This window comes from Chrysochloris asiatica, unplaced genomic scaffold, assembly GCF_000296735.1.
Source record: "Chrysochloris asiatica unplaced genomic scaffold, ChrAsi1.0 scaffold00004, whole genome shotgun sequence".
Taxonomy (NCBI): Eukaryota; Metazoa; Chordata; class Mammalia; order Afrosoricida; family Chrysochloridae; genus Chrysochloris; species Chrysochloris asiatica.
This window is the reverse complement of record NW_006408522.1, coordinates 31,599,133-31,618,939: the sequence shown is the minus strand read 5'-3', so window position 1 is coordinate 31,618,939 and position 19,807 is coordinate 31,599,133. Positions and strand designations below refer to the sequence as shown.

Below are 19,807 nucleotides of genomic sequence, written 5' to 3'. Positions count from 1 at the left end.
TGAAGAAAATAGGAAATCACCAAGGCAGATCATTGAATTATTCTTATAGTTCACAATCACTGTGTACTTCTACATGCGAGTTTCTCTGCTAGCCTCAAGGGTACAGGATACCATCAACACTCTGGTCGCAGTCCAATGAAGGGGATGATATTTTTAGGTGCCTTCCAGCTGTAATATGGGAGGGCTATTTATTTATTAGATTCCATTTGTGGTGCTGTAGGATAAGCACTGGACTGCAAACCACAAGGTTGGTGGTTCAAACCCATCAGCTGCTCCTCAGAAATCCTATACAGGGTTACTATGAGTCAGAACCAACTCAACGGCACTTAATAACAACAACAATTTATTTGTTAATGGAGAAGTTAAGTTTTTTGTTTTATATTTTATTCTATGGTTTCCCCCTTAACTTTGGTTAGGATATAAGAAACTTTTCAACTTCCTCACAAAGGCTACAATACTTCCTGCCTGTTTTTCATAATTCTGTCAGCTTTTGTGCCATGATCAACCATATCCTAGGTCTATATTTCAGAGGTCCAGAACTTACATCTTTAGCACCAAATAAAACTCTGGAGTATCGAATCCTTCTTAAAACTGCAAAATGTACCCAGGGCTGGGGCAACTCAGGGTGGTGAGTAGTCATTACAGAGTCTTTGCTCTGTCCAGTCCAGCTGCTAGAATAGGCAACTGTTTGCTCCACCCCTCTGCATAATAAATTCCAAAATATCATGCAGACTTAGAAGGGTTGCTACATATACTGGTATGATACACAGCCATTATAAGTAGACCCAGAAAACATCATTTCTGTAATCTGGAGAGCAACAATTATAAAATATTCGATAGGATATGAGGTCTTCACCAAATAGGCTTCAACAGCATATTCTAAAGTGGTGCCAATTTTAATGAAAATTAAGAAAATTGCTTCCAATACAATGTTTCCTAACCCTACTAATGGTTATAGTTCATTATAGATATTAAAGGTTATAAATCTCATATGTTTCTATTTCCAAACATAGAGTCTGATTATCATAAAGGAATAAGCGTTCCTTATTTAAGTGAGCAATGTCCCAACCTTTTTAATGCTTATGATTAAAAAACAAAAAAGTTTAATGGCAAATACTACATGGTGGTATAAAGATAAAACATTAATACCTCATTTTAGACAGAAATACTTTCATTTTACATAGATTCCAGCATATCAAAGAAAACAAGTATGTATGGATCCATGTTGTCATTCAGAGTTGCTTCCTTAGCATGTTCTCTATTTGACCTATTTTTACCAAAGAAGTTCTATGTGGGAAGAGGTGGTTCAACTTAAAAACCAACTATTCCAAATCCAGTTATTCACACCGTTGCTTTGAAAGCAGGGAACCAGTAAGAACATGAGTCCTAAAAGGCAGAGGGAAAGACTCAGAAAAATGAAAAGCTCTTTGAAACCATGTATAGAGGTTTCCTGTTCTCTGGGCTTAAAACGAAACCTCTTCCAGTCACCTCTCAGTCAGAGATATCCAGAATGAGTATTTGACAGTGGCCCACAGCAATCACTGGGAATCTTAATTCTAGTTATCACCTATATATACTCTCAGAAATGCCAGATTAATCTGTATAGATAACACAGGTTTGCTCTTGGATATGGACCGCTATAGGGAAATGTCGTTAAGTGCCCTCAAGGTATTTCTTACTCACAGCAATGCTGTACAGGGTTTCCGAGTAGCAGCTGGTCACAAAGCTCTTATACTGGTTCTTTCTTCAGAAAATAATTTGGTTAGTCATTGTCACTGAGGAGATCTAGAAGCCAGGCATAACACATGCTAACATGTAACTGCATATACTTTAGAACTCTTCATGTTCATGTAAATTGAAAAAAAACTACCCTCCACTTAAAACACACACACAACAATTTTCCCTTTTCATCTCAGGAACTATGGTGCACTACTCTGAGACAAGAATATTCCTAGCATGGGGCCTTGGGTTTTGTTTGATTTTAACAAACAATCATTACATAGAAATTGATATTAGATAGATATATACTTAAATATACTTAGATATAGGAGAAAAATGTTCAAACTGTTCAGTTACGTTAATGGTTAAAAATATGAATTTAAACCATAAAAGCTTTTTTTAAAAACCTCAAGCTCATTTTTGACATGTCAAGTTATCACAATTTAGAAAGCAATAAAAAAATAACTTTTGTACTGGGCATTTTAATATATGTACCTAAAATCTTACAATGCTCATAACCTCTGGCCCATAACCTCTACTTATGGTCACTTGTTATAAAGAAATAATCAGAGACACATAGGAAGATCTGTAAATTTAAATGTTCATCTCAAAGGTCTTTATAATAGAAAACAAAAACTGAGGCAACCTAAGAGTCCCTGAAGGTTTGGGTTACTTTGTATAGCTTGCAGATTGCATTAAATGTTGTTGCTGTCAAGTACTGAGTCAGTTCTGTCTCATAGCGTCCCTGAATAGGGTTTCCAAGGAGCAGCTGGTGAACTTGAACTGCGGACCTTGTAGTACAGCACATTAACCCACAGCACCACACCAGGGCTTTCTCAAGTTTATCCATTTTCAAAGGAAAAAAGTATGACTATTGAGACTGGGGTGGGGGCAAGAATCTAAATTCTTGCCTAAGGGTAAATGGTGAATAGATCAATATGTTCCAACAAGATTTTCTTTTAAGTCAAAAGACACATTTAACAGGTTTCTTTTTCTCTAGGAAAGACAAATATTTTCTAAATCCTATAACCTTTTTTTCTAAGAATTTAAAAAGTACCATGCATTGGCTAAAGTTATTAGACACCTCAAGAAAATTGATGTATTTGAATTATGGTATTGGCAAAGAATATTTAAAGTACCACAGACTGCCTGAAGAACAAACAAATCTATCATGGAAGAAGTCACAATACTTCTTAGAAGTGAGGATGGCAAGACTTTGTCTCATGTCTCAGTCCCTGGAGAAGGACATCATGCTTGGTAAAGTGGAGAGTCAACAAAAAAGAGAAAGACCCCCAACAGGATGGATTGGCACAGTGGCAGCAACAATGCGCTCAAGCAAAACAATCATTGCAAGGATGGCGCAGGACCAGGCAGGGTTTCATTCTATTGTGCAGAAAGTTTTTAGTATTTGGAACCAACTTGATGACAACTAACAACAGCATGTATCCTAAAGTCAGACAAACTGAAAAGGAGTACCTCAAAAGAAGTTTTTGTATGAAAATATGATAGAAAATGTCCATTTTGAAGTCCACAAAAGCATGTCACTGAGGTAACAAATGACAAAAGAAAAATTCGTATCTTCTTTATTGAATTTTCAAATGTAACTTTTAAGAGAAGATTTCATATATTCATTCTTTACCCTGAAAAATTTGACAGTATTATATTTTAGAGTTTTTGCCGTATTCATAAAGGATTATGTGTAGTATGATTATGAATGCACATGTAAAAAAAAATAATTTCCTATATATTCTTAAAACATCTTATTCCAGCTTGTTACCCAAATAAATGATGGCTTTTGGGAAACAGTCCATGGTGTGTGTATCTAAAATTGCTATGTTTGAAGTCATCAGAAAATGAAAGCTTACATCTTGTTATCTGGTCAAAAGTTAGTAGGAGATGCCCAACAGCATTCAAATCTGGAGTTCAAATTGGAAGATCGGATTAGAAATATACATTTAGGAGTCTTCTGTGTGAGAAGTATTTTGTACTACTTGGTGTGCTTATTTACTTCTATACTTGTTTCATTCTACATCATAGACTACAAACTCTAAAGGGCAGTGAGTATACTGTACTCAGCTATCTGTTCTGTGCAGCATCAGCACATCCAGTGGAATAGGTGTTGAATAAATTATGTTTTAAATAGAACTGAATGTAAGCCTTAGCCAGCAGGTTCAGTCTCTCTCCATCTAATCTACATAGATCTGAAATTTACAGGAGATAGCACGGTAAATTTTGGCTGATCTTGCTGGCTCATATGCAAATTAGAAGGTCAGAGGTTTGCAGCAGGACAACCACACATACATCGCAGACTCCGTTTTACTACATGAATATCATCTGATTAAAAAATGCAAGCCATAACTTACTCCTTTATTTTTATTTTATTTTTTATTCATTCTGCATCAGACGTCCTTACATACCCACCTCCCTCTGAGGATCCTGGCACAGGGTGGCACAGCCAAAAATAAGGCACAAGGTTGAGCTGCACTTCCTACTTAGGGAGAATTTTTCCTCCTTCCCTCTTGGAAACACTTCAACTAACCTTGTTTTAGTTTGGCTGCTTTGCCTCATTTCTAAAATATTTTATTATATTCCATAGCCCTTCCCTTGATGCCCTAGTTAATTAAGTTTGCATAATGTGCCTACTGATTAGTTTGGAACAGAATGCTCTGGATTTTCTCTCCTTTATTTATTTATTTTTACACAAGTATAACATTACTATTTTATGATGAAAACAGATTTCTAAAATTGTGCTCCTGAAAGTTCTGAAACCACTGGCCATCCTTCTCTTTCCTCTCTCTCACACACACACTGCGCTTCTGCCCTATAGCTAAGCTGGGAGAGTTAAATTTACAAGGACACTAGGAGTGGGGTGGGATGTTACAGGGATAACCAGGGCTGTTTATATTGTTGTTATGTTGTTAAGTGCCGTCGAGTTGGATCCGACCCATAGCGACTCTCTACAGGGTTTCAGAGGAGCAGCTGGTGAGCTTGAACCGCCGACCTTGCAGTTCAAACAGTTTTGTAGTCTGGAGCATTAACCCACAGCGCCACACCAGGACCCCTCCTAATTTCAATGGTGGTAGCTGTGTGCTGCGGAGTCGGTTTATATACGGAGGATTAAATACAAAGGAAGAAGGGGCAGTGCCTATTATCTCCTCTGTTGTTGTTGTTATGTGCCGTGGAGTCAGTTCTGACTCATAGCGACCCTGTACCGGGTTTCCGAGGCTGTAAATCTTTACGGGAGCATACCGCCTCCTCTTTCTCCCGCGGAACCACTGGTAGTTTCGAACTGCTGACCTTGCGGCGGCTTGCAGCCTGATTCGTAACCACTATCGTGGCTACAAACCCCTACGATCCCCTTCTAAGACCAGGAGTGGTCTGGCAGGTGGTGGTCTAAGCTCCCACCCAGTCCTTGGTAACCTGATTCTCACTTAAGCATCTAGACGCAGGAGTGAACTCCAGAGGGCATGCCTGCTGTCTCTTCCCGTCCCCTTCCCTAGACAGCCAATGCTCAGACCTGGGGAGGAATGGCAGGGGCAGAGGGTGGTGCTACAGCTAGAGAACAGGAAGTCGATGATAATTTTATTTTTCTTTGAGAGGCTGGCTCCGCACCTGCCGCATCCCCGAGGACTTCTTATGCTTCTGGTCCAGTACCTGGGCCATGTAGTTCTCTTGCTGCTTCAGGATCCGGAAGTCAGACATGTGATTCCATTGCATTTCATGATGAGCTGGTCCTTCTTGCTGGATTCCTGTAGGACTTTGCTCTTGACACGGAACAGCGCTTTTTCAAAGGCCAGCTCTTCTTTCTCCAGCTGTTAGGACTGCACTTCTGTTTCTCCAAGGGCAAACTGTAACTTCTCCTCTTCCTTGGCTAGGAGGACCTTAATGTTAGCGTCAGCAGCCTTTTCTTCCACCAGCTGCTTCTCCACTTTCTGGAACTCTTTACTGACAAAACTTTTATCCTGGAGAACCATCACATTTCTCAGTTGGTGGATCACTTCTTCCTGAGATTCAATTACGTCTCGCAGTTGATCGAAGGCGAGACACATGGATCCTGACCCACCCCCTGCGACCACCCGAGGGGTGTCGCCATCTTTTGCCCCTGCCAGCTCATTGGAAATGGCGGCCTCAGGACGCCTCAACTTCTCCTTTATTTATTTTGCCTCTACTGACTGTTTAAAGTCCTCAACTACAAACTGCGAACCTAAAGGTCAGCGGTTCGAAACTACCAGCTGCTCCGCGGGAGAAAGATGAGGCTTTCTACTCCCGTAAGGATTTACACCCTCGGAAACCCTGTACAGGGTCGCTATGGGTCGGAACCGACTCGACGGCACGTAACAACAACAACAACAACAAACCTGAGGAAGTTTGTGCTACCACAAAGTTCAAAATGAAAAGCAAATCAATACTGTGATTCTTTAAGAGAGCTGGGATCATTTTCTGTTGCAGGAAACAAGAGAATGTTGAGTGGAATCTAACAAGTCATTAATCATAACACAAAGAAGGACCTAATTCTATATTCTTTCACATATAAAAATGAACTACAAACATTCATAAAATATTTCACATTTACTGAAACCCTATGAGATTCTACCTTTGTATTTAGGAACTCAGAAGATTAATAAAAATAACTATTAGCATGTACTTTAAAATAATTGCTCAAGCTTTTTATATCCCTGTCCCCAAATAAAATTCTGAACTGATATCTCAGTTGTGTTTTTATGTCATAAATGACTCAGAAAGCATAAAAATTCCATTGATTTTGGTCATCTTTGTGGCTGAAGTGAACTGTCATACAACCAAAGTTTCTAACAAGAATAGTACTCCAAGTAAGTGGTTCAGCTCTGCCATAGTACACTTGCTGCATACACACGGCCTCAGAGGACAATGAGGAAGGAAAGTGAACCCCAAATGTCAACATAAATATAGGAAGACCTTTAATAATCCAAGAAATAGCAATAGGTTTTGAAATTACTCAGAAATCTGCTATTCTCATAAATTCTTTAATTTTCTTGATGCTTTGAGGACAACATAATTTATTTTAATAAATAATCATTCTTAACACAGCCAAAGCTCCACACAAATATCTTCTTATTCTGGCTTATGTTAACTTTATAAAGCAGTCAACAGCCCCTTCCTGGGACTCATCAGAACACAGAGAGGAAAATTTGAGTTTCAAGACTGCAGCAAATCTCCTGCCTTCTAGCCACAAATCAAGAATAAGCCTGTAATGGCAAAACCAAAAAATATATATATATATATTTTTCAAAAATATTTTTCAAAAGTACTCTCAGGTGAGTTTATTTGGGAGGTAAGAGACGCTCCACGCCATACACGGAATGATGCGTGCTACATCAGCCAGAATTCTTGCTATTTGACAATCAATCTTCCTCCCTGGTGGTGTTATCCATAATTAACAAACAAATGTACAGACTTTCCAGGAGTAAGCTTAATACAAATTTCATTAGAGTGTTATTTTATGACTGTCAAAGACTACACTGTTTCACAGAACAAGAAACACTGTGAGGCTCATGGATTTCTTAAAAATTGCTTAAGATATAATTTCCTACACATGAGGGTAAGTAAAAAAGTCTTATTACAAAATCATAGAAAATGTGACTATATGAAAATATCAAAATATGAAGGTACTGTTTCTTGAGCTATCCTCTAACTAGTTTTATATCCTTTTGAAAGTGGTGTTCTCATCTCTCTAGCCCTTCCTCAAAGGTATCTGTGCTCTTGTCAAAATGGAAGTTTTGATATCCTTGAGAGATTCAAATCTTGCTGCTTTGAAATGTTCTTTGAGTTTGGGGAACACAGAGAAGTCTGAAGGGGCAAGATCAGGAGTGTAGGGTGGATGGCGTAATGTTTTCCTATGAAATCCTCAGGACATCCCGTGCTACCCTCAAAGAATAAGCCAGTGCATTGTAGTAATAGGGGGGAAAAATTCTCCTTGGTGCAACTTTTCTGGCCTTTTCTTACCAATGCAGTTTTAAGCTTTTAAAAATTTCTTTATAATAAGCCCCCATGATTGTCCTGTGTCCTTCAAGAAAATATATCAAGATGATCCCTTTGGAGTCCCCAAAAACAGTCATCATAACCTTCTGAGCTGATGACCTCTCTGCCTTGAACTCATCTTCCTTAAAATGCATGATCCATCTTAAAACTGTTGTTTTACATGGGGGAAATATTCCCTTAAACTTGTTGCAAAGTTTCAATGATTTGGGAAGATGTCCACTTGAGTTTTATTTAAAAAAATTAACATTGATGCTGACCTCAAAACTGTCTTTTTCTAAGGCACAAAAAAGATTTTTTTTTTTAAGCCACCTTAACAAGACTAAGGAGTCCTGGTGTGGCGCTATGGGTTAATGAGCTGGACTGCAAAGTTGTTTGAATCTAAAGGTCGGTGGTTCAAGCTCACCAGCTGCTCCTCGGAAACTTTATACAGGATTGCTATGGGTCAGAACCAACTTGATGACACTTAACAACAACAACAAAAGTAAGACTAAGACAAGTATATTACTAAGAGAACTTGTCTGCAACTACTCACTGATGGCAGAAACAGGTTTAAACATGTTTTGTTTGAAATAAACCTGTGCATATATAAACTGCAGCCCTAGTAGCATTACTTTTTAACTTACCCTCAGATGGTCTGAATTTGTTTTACCTAAACATACATAATCACGTCCTAAGAGCACAGCTGAAAATCATATTATACAGTGATGAGATGTCACGCAAAGCAACACATACATTTCAATTTACAAGCTCACAAATAAGTGTCAGTACTTTGAAGGCAAAAACCTATAGGCTTGGGAGTAAAAGATAAGATCTGGAACACGGGCTAATTGGCTAATTCACAAGAATAGCCTCTCCTCGGAACAAGCATAATTCCCATTATGATAAGCACTTTGCAGGTGTCCTGAAGGAAGGAGAGATAAAGTTTAGCAATTAAGTTAGTGTTTTCCCAAGTGAATTCTAAGTCCAACAATGGTACCAAAAGAGTGTGATGCAATTATGAAACTGAATTTCACAGGATTTTGTGGCTGAAGATACTTTGCACATGACTCACAGGAAGTGCTCATAATTCAATACGGGGTTCTCATACACTTTCTGATTACATGCTTTGAAGGATGGATTAAAATGCTTTTCTTTTACCTTTGGGCCTTTGTGGACACATATAAATATCACAGAAAGTTTCATGTGATAATAGAAGAGTGAAAAGAGAACTAGGAATATGCATAATACTGTCCATAGGATGCTACGGTGGAGAGCAGGCTGTGCAATCCATGGAGAACTGAAGAGAATCAAGATGACCCAAACACATACAAACAGCATCTGTTTTGTTTTGTTTTAGTTGTGTTTATTAAAAAAAGAAATAATTACAAAAATTTTTGTTTCCAAATAGATACTATGTATCTTACAAATTATTTTTTGCTTGGTTTTGAGTTTTAAAGATTATTGTAGAAATTATTTCTAATATCATAAATATATGATTATTTATTCCTTAGAGTTGGTTTTGTAGTGCACTATTTACAAAAACTGAGTTAGTGAAAAATGACAATTTATAAATGTGTACCATTGCAGCATCTGTTTTTAATGGGAAATGTTTATAAACTCTTGTGGGGTTTTTTTTGAAACTTTTTACTGTGATTTAGGTGAAAATTTACAGAAAAATTGGTTTTCCATACAACAATTCACACATATTTTAATTCACAACACTAATTGCAATCCTCACAATGTAAAATCACTCTTCCCACTTTTTCTGTTTTTTTCCATTTCCATCCATCGCATCTTTCCTTCCTAGTTCTTCCTGCTCTCTAAGCTTTAGTCCTTGACAAACACTGCCCTTTTGATCTCCTATGGTTGTTTTAAGAAGTTTGTACTTTCCCAAAGAACACTGGTAGCATAGTAGTTTGAAACTACAGCTGTTCTGTAGGAGAAAGATGAGGCATTCTGCTCCCGTCAAGATTTACAGCCTCAGAAACCCTGTACAGTGTCACTATGAGTCGGAACCGACTCCACGTCATACAACCACCACCACCACCAATGTTATTGTTCACCTAGGCCTGTCTAGTGTTGGTCCTGGGGAGGCACTGTGGGTTAATGTGCTGGATTGCAAAGTCAGTTTGAACCTTAAGGTCGGCGGTTCAAGCTCACTAGCTGCTCCTCAGAAAGACATACAGGGTCACTACGAGTTGTAACCAACTTGATAGTACTTAACAACAACAATGTTGGTCCTAGGACTCTTGATATGATGCTTGTAGGATCAGTACTGGACTGTGAATCACAAGGTCAGCAGTTCAAACCCACTAGCAGCTCCTTGGAAAACCTACATAGGACCACAATGAGGGCCACAATGGTCAGAACCGACTTGATGGCATTTAACAATAACAACAACAATGTTGGTCCTGGTGTGGTGCTGCAGGATAATGCACTGGACCACAGGTTGGTTTGAACTACAAGGTCAGCAGTTCAAACTCACCAGCCACTCCTTGGAAACCCTTCATAGAATGCTATTAAGTCGGAAGTGACTCAATGGCACTTAACAACATTCAGCTGAAAGTTGAGCCACGGGGGATGAGTTCAATTTCAGGCATGAAGGGTGCTAACAGTCAGTCTTGAAGGTTCCACCTGTCTCTATCAGACCAGTAAGCCTGGTCTTTTTTAGTTTTATTCCATAGTTTTCTCCCACTCTATCCAGGACTTTCTATTATGATCCCTTTCAGAGTGGTTGGCAGTGGTAGCCAGGTACCACCTAGTTCGTCTGGTCTCAGAGTCAGAGAGGCTGGGGTTCAAATGGCTTATTAGTCCTTTGGACTAATTGATTCCATGCATTTTTTTTTTTTTTTAACTTTTTACTGTGAATTGAGTGAAAGTTTACAGAGTAGACAGATCATCAGTTTTCATTCATCAAATCATATACTTCATTTCATTACAATGATTGCAATCCCCTTCATATACCATCAATTAACAGTATTTACCTCTATTCACTTTAATTCTTACATTCCTCCATGTCTTCTGCTACCCTCTTCAGCTTTCCTTAAACTTCTTCCTGTTATATATTGCCTTCCCCATCACTCAAGTTAGCAGGTGTCTACCCTCTAGCCAGTGAATGATTTTCCCTTCCCTCCCACCCTGGTAACCAAATTTCATACCATATATAGTAATGAACTCAATGTGGATTGAAGACCTATATTTATAAAACCTAGAACTATAAAGGTCATCAATGAAACAACAGGGACAAACTTAGGAACACTGATATATGGCATTGTTATGCCCAGAATTCAGGGTCCCCAAAGACCACCAAGGAGCCGATGCCGATGCAAGTGCACAAGGGTTGTTTATTCAAGCTCGAGCCTGGGCCTTCTCCGTATCCGGCACAGCGGACTCGGGAAAAGGCCCTGAGCTCTTTGTTAGCGGAGTTTTCATAGAGTTTTCAAACAAGCTTAGGTTTTTCAGCTTTACAATATTTGGATTTGTTGACATTTGGCAAAGTATGAGATGTTACAGTTTAATTGGTCAGTACTGATGGTCTTTTGTTCTTAGGCTAGGATAAGGAAAACATCTGGCATGTGGCCTTGGGTTGTCCTGTCTATTACTTATCTAGTTCTTGCTTTTGCTAGGGGTGAAAGGATATTCTAAGGCAGCATGAGCTGATTTAGCACATTCCTGGAACAGGAGGACGTGTTCAGGCTAATGTACAGAATGGAGTTTTCTTCTTGGTCCTACAGCATAAATATACTTCCAAACATAACTGAAAGTATACAACCAGAAAACAAAATAGATGACTGGGACTGCCTAACACTTAGACACTTAAGTATATCAAAAGATCTTACCAAATGGGTATAAAGAGAACATATACATACATCTTTGATTTTCTTCATTCTTCTTTGAACTGACAGGGAAAGACCATGTGTGCTCCTAAGTTCACAAACTTTTAAGACTCCCAAGTTCACAAACTTTTAAGACTCTAGCAGCTACTCACCAAAGTTGGATAAAAAGCATTATCTTTGTGAACTAGAATATGCCAGTTGAACTTGATGTCCCCTGAGATCATAAACTCCTCTTAAACATTCAAAACAGTGACCAAAAATAAGATTTTTTCTCTCATGCCAGTTTTTCATGATTATTAATTTTTATAGTATTTTAATGCTATGTACCTAAATTTTGGCATACCTTTGTCTAGTCCTACTCCTCAGTGGTCTTACACAAGCATTACTACTGGCAAACATACTCCTAACCAACATCAACTGAGTCCAGGAACCACACACTCAACCCCCTCTTACATTTCATTACTCTTGAACATTTTGATGTTTTTATTGTCATTGATATCAGAAACCTTGAATGCTTCACTTTAATACATTTGTTTTTTGTGTGAAACATTCAAGACACTGAGATAAAGTTAGAATCTGAAATACAAGCAAGATCAATGGGATCAAACAATAAAGATAATTGTTGTTGTTATGTGCCATGGAGTCAGTTCTGACTCACAGTGATCCTGTATAGAGTTTTTGAGGAGTGGCTGGAGAGTTTGAACCACTGACCTTGCAGTTCAGACTGACCTTGAGGTCAAGTGCTTATCCTACAGTACCATACCAGGACTCTAGCCTTAGATCTGTTAATATTCTATCTAGTAAGTTATTTGTATTTTCTCCTAATTGTTAAAATGGATAATTTCTGTTTGTATTAACAATGTAGATTTTAGTCCCGAACCTGCCATTAAGTAGATATAGATATTTGACCTTGGGTAAGGTGAATAGTCTCTGTTCTGAATGTCTTAATCTATGAAATCAGGAAACACAGATAAAATAATCAATGGGATCCCTCATTGCCTTAAAATATTTTGATTTGGCTACTGTCTTAGACTAGTTCTCTAGAGAAGTAAAATCAGTGAAGCTTATATATGTATGCATAGACAGAAGTTCATATCAAGGAATGGCCCACACAGTTGCAGGGAACTTGGGAAATTCCCACATTCGTGGGTCAGATAAACCAAGATCAGGAGGTCAGATTACAGGCAGGTGAGTCGTGCAGGCAAGATAGGAGACTACTGATGACTCCCAGGATCAGCAGACATTAGATCAAACTACTAGCTCAAGTCCAAGAACAAGATGTCAGTCAGACGGCAAGCCAGATGCAGGATCCAGACCCAACAGAAAGAAAGAAAGCTTTGCCTGAGTGTCCAATATACTGGAAGCAGGCCACACTCCTGAGGAAATATCCTTTCAGTTGATTGGCTGCTTATAGCAATCTTATCATAGAACTGATTACATTATATTAGAGCTCATCATGGAGGATAACTGCATCTCAACTTCCACATCACTGAGACACCTGGCCCACTAAAGTTGACATAAAAAATTAACTATCACAGCCACCAAATTTCAAGAGAATAATTCTACCAGATTTCATCAGGATGATAATACTGTCATCTTTACCTTATACATGATCGCTTTTTTACAGACATAGTTAATTTTCAACTACCTTTGGTTCCTCTTATAGTTGGAAGGGACTTCAGAAGTCATCTAGTCCAATCCACAGGATCCCCCACTAATATATCTTGTTCTTGTTTGATCACTATTATTAATGGAGAATTTTATGAACTCCCAAGGCCACCCACTTCATTTCCAATTATCAGAAATTTTATATGAATCCAGATATAAATGATGATATATATCTATCTTCTTGCAACTTCCTTTCTTCGCTCTGAGGCACAGATTCAAACCTTTTTCTATATGAGTCACATGATGGATCTTCTAATATTGAAAGAAGCTATCACATTCTTGTAAGTTTTCTCTCTTCTCCAGGCTAAATCCTTTTAGTCTTCATCTCTATATCATAGGGTTTAATCCTTTCATCGGCTCATCTGCAAACACATTCCAGCTTGACAGTGCTTATTTTAAAACTTAGCATCCCAGCTGGAAACTAACATTGAGTCATGGGATGCTAACTGGTAAGGATGAAGGATTATATTCTCTTTTGTTCTATACATCACATCTATAAACACAACCTAAAATTCACATTAAATTATTAAATTTATATTTTGAAATACTTCAATGCATTGCTCTTCAGTTATTTTTCCCTGCCCTACATTTGAGTGGCTATCATTGTTGTTGTTGTTGTCAAGTGCCGTTGAGTCAGTTCTGGCCCATAGTGACTCTGTATAGGGTTTCTGAGGAGTGACTGGTGAGCTTGAACCACTGACCTTGAAGTTCAAACTGACTTTGCAGTCAAGCGCATTAACCCACAGTACCACACCAGAAGCCCACAATTGCTATCATATGCTATCAGATGACCCAGCAATTCTACTCCTAATTTTATACCCAAGGGAAATGAAAACATGCATCCACACTAAAACTTGCATACATATATGTGTTGTTATTGTTGTTAAGTGCTGTTGAGTCAGTTCCAACCCATAGTGACCCCGTATAGGGTTTCCAAGGAGCTGCTGGTGAGCTTGAATCCCCGACCTTGAAGATCAAACTGATTTTGCAGTCCAGCGTATTAACCCACAGAGCCACACCAGGACTCCATATATGTACCTAAAGAAGCATTATTCATGATAACCTCAAAGTAGAAAAGAAATGGATTAATAAAATGTGGGGTAGCCATTCAATGGAATATTATTTGGCAATAAAAAATAAAGTACTGATACAAACTACAACATGGATGAATCTTGAAAACATACTAAGTAAAAGACCAAATCCCAAACCACTGCCATCAAATTGATTCTGACTCAGTAACCCTGAGTGAAAGAAGCCAGTAAAAAAGACCAGATTATTGTCTGGTTTCATTTATACGAAAAGTCTACAATAGGCAAATCCATAGAGACAGAAAGCAGATACATGGTTGTAATGGGAAGGGAGGAACTGGAAGTGACTGCTAATATGTTGTTGTGTGCCGTCGAGTTGGTTCTGACCCATAGCGACCCTGTATCGGGTTTCCAAGGAGCAGATGGTGAGCTTGAACCACTGACCATGTAGTTCAAACGACTTTGCAGTCTGATCCATTAGCCCATAGCGCCAGTATGGGGCTTCTTTTTAGGGCGATGAAAACATTCTAAAATTGATTGTGGTGATGGTTGCAAAACTCAGTGAATATACCAAAATCCACTGAATTTTACACTTTAAATGGGTGAATTGTATGCTGCGTGTTATATCTCAATAAAGTAGTTAAAGAAATTATAGAAATGTAAGAGGTTATATCAATTCTTGTTACATCCCTAGTGAATAATGTACAGCAAATCTAAGAACACTTTGTTGAGTTATGATGTAAAACTGAGAAGTTATCATTAAAATGGGGATCTATATTTATAAATCCACTAAAAGACTGTGATCCACATTCTGGGGACACAGCATGTATAAACCACACCAGGGACCACACAGAGGCTTATGATCTGAGCACAAAGGGATTTCCCTTTGCAAATCTAATGTGTCCACTAGCAAAGGTTCCCATATGCAGATCTCAGTTAGCAGCTGGCATTTATATAGATTCATATCTAAAAGCTGCAGCCATTAGTCTTGTGAAATTTAAAAAGTGAACAACTTGTCAATTCAAACATACACCAAGACCTGGAGAATATTAATTTATTCAAAAGCTATTACTTATATAACTCTGATATCTTGGTGTGGCACTGTAGGATAATCACTGGACTGCTAACCACAATGTTAGCGATTCGACCCATCAGCTGCTCCTTGGAAACCCTATGTTGTTGTTGTTGTTAAGTATTGTGGAGTCGGTTCAGACTCATAGTGACCCTATACAGGGTTTCCGAGGCTGCAAATCTTTACGGGAGCAGAAAGCCTCATCTTTCTCCCGTGGAATAGCTGGTAGTTTTGAACTGCTGACCTTGAGGTTAGCAGCCCAATTCATAACCACTACACTACCAGAGCTCCTTTGGAAACCCTATACAGGGTCACTAAGAGTCAGAACCAACTTGAAAGTATTTAACAACAATAACCACAATGTCCTAGACCCTAGAGATACAAAGATGAATAGCCCTAGAGGAATCTTGTATGAGAAGCAAAAGTGGAGGGCAGGAAATGAAACTAGAAATACAAAAAGACTTTCCATTGTTGGCAAGAGGGTAGGTAAGATAACTTGAAAAGCCTCCCCAAACAAAGTAACTTAGAATAAAATATAACAAAAAAATCATTTTAAACATATAGCTAAGTCCTCAAGAAAATAAGGGAATTTGTCAGAGACCAAAACAGAAAAAGCAAATAAAATGCATAAGAGAAAGCATATAACTGATGCTATTTCAACCTGTAGGTTAAGCACTGGACTAAACAAGGTCAGTGGTTCAAACTCACCACCTGCCCCTTGGAAGCCCTATACAGGGATGCTATGAGTTGGAACTGACTCGATGACACTCATTGCAACCTTTTATAGGATTTCTAAAGAGCAGCTGGTGAATTTGAACTGCTGGCCTTGCAGTTCAAACCGATTTTGTGGTCTAGTGCTTGTCCTACAGCATCACACCAGAGCTCCAAGAGACACAGGTTAGAAGACTACTAATACTTACCACTATTTATTGAGCTCTTATATGTCAGTACAAAACTAAGGGCTTTATATATATTATCTCACTTAATTATTATAACAATTCTATGTAGAGATTATTCCCCATTGTATGAATAATGAAACCAAGACTCAGAGAAATTAAATAACTTGTCCAAGGTCACAGAGTTACCATTGGCTAAGTAAGATCTATTAAGAATCTAAAGACAGTTCAAGTGGAAGTTGAGAAAAGGAATCACATTCAGGAGTTATTTAGAAGGTAGAAATCATAGGGTCTTTTGACCAGTTAGCTCTAAGAACGAAACAAAGTGGGGAGTTTAATTGTAATATAAGTAACAACATCTATATGTGTGATACAATATCTATAATATTACAAAAGGGATATTGGCCTATTGATAGAGCACTTCAATGGAGATATTTAGGATGAAAGAGAAGGATGAGTTTGACATTAAAAATCAATGATTATAGCAGACAAGGTACTAATCTCTAAAATCTATGGAAAACTTCAACATCTCAACAAAAAAAGACAAATAATTTAATTTTAAAAATGAGCAGAGGAAATTCACCAAAGAAGACATTCAGGCAGCTAACCAACTTATGAAGAAAAGCTCACAATCATTAACCATTGTAATTGTTGTTGTTAAGCATCATCGAATTGATTTCGACTTATAGCAACTCTGTACAGGGTTTCCGAGGAGCACTGATCTTGTGGTTCAAACCAACCTTGCAGTCCAGAGTTTATCCTATAGTGCAAGAGACATGCAAATCAAAATACCAATGAGATATCATCTCACCCAAGCATTAATAGCAAAGTTCAAAAAAACAGAAAACAACAAATGCTGGTGAGAGTACAGAGAGACTGGGATCCTCCTACACTGCTGGTGGGACTGTAAAATGGTGCAACCACTATGGAAAAGGATATGGTGAGTAATGAGTTGGGCTGCTAACTTCCAGGTCAGCAGTTTGAAACCAACAGTAGTTCCACAAGAGAAAGAAGAGGCTTTCTGCTTCTGTAAAGATTTATAGTCTTGGAAACGCTATACAGGGTCACTATGAATTGAAACTGACTTGACTACACTTAACAAAACCTGACATCATAGAATTTATCAACAAGCCCCAAGAAGGCAGTAACTCACTGGGTCTCCAGATCTAGTTATATCTTCCACATTTGGCTTTGCCCTCCTTCCTTTCTTTTCCATATGCCAGCTGCTACTGGTATTTCTCATTTTACATCACTAGGTCTGTTCTACAACTACAGACATGCTTGTGAATGTTTCTCTGTGAGTCCATTCCCATATGTAAAATGAAATAAAAAAAGAAGCCTGATATACTATAACTGTCTTAAGTGTAGATGTGAAATAGAAGTTGTTGTTGTTATTGTTATGTGCCGTGGAGTCGGTTCCGACTCATAGCGACCCTGTACAGGGTTTCCAAGGCTGTAAATCTTTATGGGAGCAGAAAGCCTCATCTTTCTCCCGCAGAGCAGCTGGTAGTTTTGAACTGCTGACCTTGAGGTTAGCAGCCCGATTCGTAACCACTGTTGTTGTTGTTGTTAAGTGCCATCGAGTCGTAGCCACTACGCTATCAGAAATAGAAGTGGCCACCTTTTAAAAAGTCAGCTATTGGCCTCTCTGTACGTGTAAAAAAGAAGAGCAGTAAGACTTGAAGAGGCTTGGAATCAATTACTCAACAGAGTAATGGAACACGTGAACACCAGTCTCCATGACTCTAAGACCCGAACTAGACAGTACCCAGCTACCTCTACCAACTACCCTGATAGGGATCACATTAGAGTGGTAGAAAATATACACAAAGCTCCAGATTTGTTTTTATAAAAAAGAAGACGAAGAAGACTGGGTTTACTGATCAGAAAGAGGCTGGAGGAACCTGGAACCTGAGACTATGGCCCTTGACTACCCTTAAGGTCTGGAATGGAACTCATCCTTGTAACCCAATTTCACCCAAGCAGTGGATAGGTTTCTTGGGGGAGGTTTGGAGTGGAGGACAACAGCACTAGTAAGGTCTGCTCACTATGGGATGGTCACTCATTGAAAATCAAAAGGGCAACATTTCCTGGGGACAGGGTTGAGAAGGGTGGACTGCAAACAGGAACCACCGGGAGGACGCGGGATAACTGTTGCTGTGTAGAGGGGAATGTAATCATTGAGATGATGTGTGATTTGTTGAATGTAAGGTTGATGATCTTCTCTGTAAACCTTCACTTAATTCACAATAAAAAGTTAAAAAAAAAAAAAAGTCAGCTAGGCAACTAGATCCTGGCTTTGATGGTCAGCCCTGATTGCCATCTTTTTGCAATCTCTGAGCCATCATCAGGGTCACATGGTTCGTCAGCTCATAGGAGTTTTTCTATCCTAGCCAAGCTTTTCCTAGAGGGGAACCTATGATGGTCTGAAAATAAAATATGTGCAAATTTAAATCACACTTGGCCACCCATCCCCACCCAAATCCTCAATTGTCACAATCTTGTTTAATTAGGTTTAAAGACCTAATAACTCCAATACTGCCTTCTCAACAAGCACACTGTATATACATGCACACATGGGCACAAATACACACACACACACTTGCACGGCAAGTTCAGGTAAAATGTGTGTTCATTTTACCTGAACTACACTGGTGATTTAGGGATTCCTACTCCAGTTCTGGGAGTCCTGGTGTGGCAGTGTGGGTTAATGCACCAGATTGCAAAGCCATTTCAACTGCAAGGCTGATGGTTCAAGATCATCAGCTGCTCCTTGGAAACCCTATACAGGTTGCTATGGGTCAGAACCGACTCAATGGCATTTAGCAACAACAACTCCAGTCCTCACTTTTAAACTCCACTATTCCTGAGTTCAGGCCAGAGGCAGACCAGGGTGATGCCAGGAATTTGAAAATCTGTGGTAAAAGTGAATATCAGGCATATCTATGTTCAATTTTAGATCCCACTTATGAGCTTCAAGGCCTTGGGCAAGTTACTTAGTCTTTTAGAGCCTCAAATTTGCTCCTCTATAAAGTGAAATAAATGCCATCCCCAGTGAGGGGATTAAGTGAAATGATGTAAATAAAATCCCTAGTGGGAGTGTTGCTTTCTTTAGATGTCTTATGTTTGTTCAACTTTAATTATGTACAGTCAAATTTTGCATTTTGATTGATAACTGTATTTCAGCATATTCAATATTTAGCCAAAAATATTCAAGATACTTTTTTTCTCAGAGATAAAATGCTGTAAAAGCCTTCTCTTAATTATCAGGCAGCAGATTAACTGCAAATTTCTCTTGAAGACTTGTGTGTGTGTGTAAATTAAATCTTATTGTACTTGTTTCCAAGGAAAGTGTTATATTTTAATCACTCTACCTTCCATGTTTTGAACTTTTTAAAAAGATCACTATGAATCCTTACCATGACTACTAAATTCTTTTCATTGCTAACAATTGCAAATATGCAATATGAGGAAATGGGCAATTTGAGACTATGGAACACAAGCAGCGTGGGGACCTTACACAAAGCACACTGTAACTATGGAAACGCTTGGCAATGGAATCACAACATAAATCACAGAACCTGTTTCTTA

At 38.6% G+C, this 19,807-nt stretch overlaps 1 protein-coding gene and 1 pseudogene across 2 annotated transcripts in view; both read right to left on the bottom strand.

Annotated features, from left to right (window-relative positions):
• FRMD5 (FERM domain containing 5) overlaps positions 1 to 19,807 on the bottom strand; it is a 415,118-nt gene that overhangs the window by 252,978 nt on the left and 142,333 nt on the right. The window lies entirely within an intron of this gene.
• On the bottom strand, positions 5,400 to 5,812 carry LOC102824500 (annotated as a pseudogene).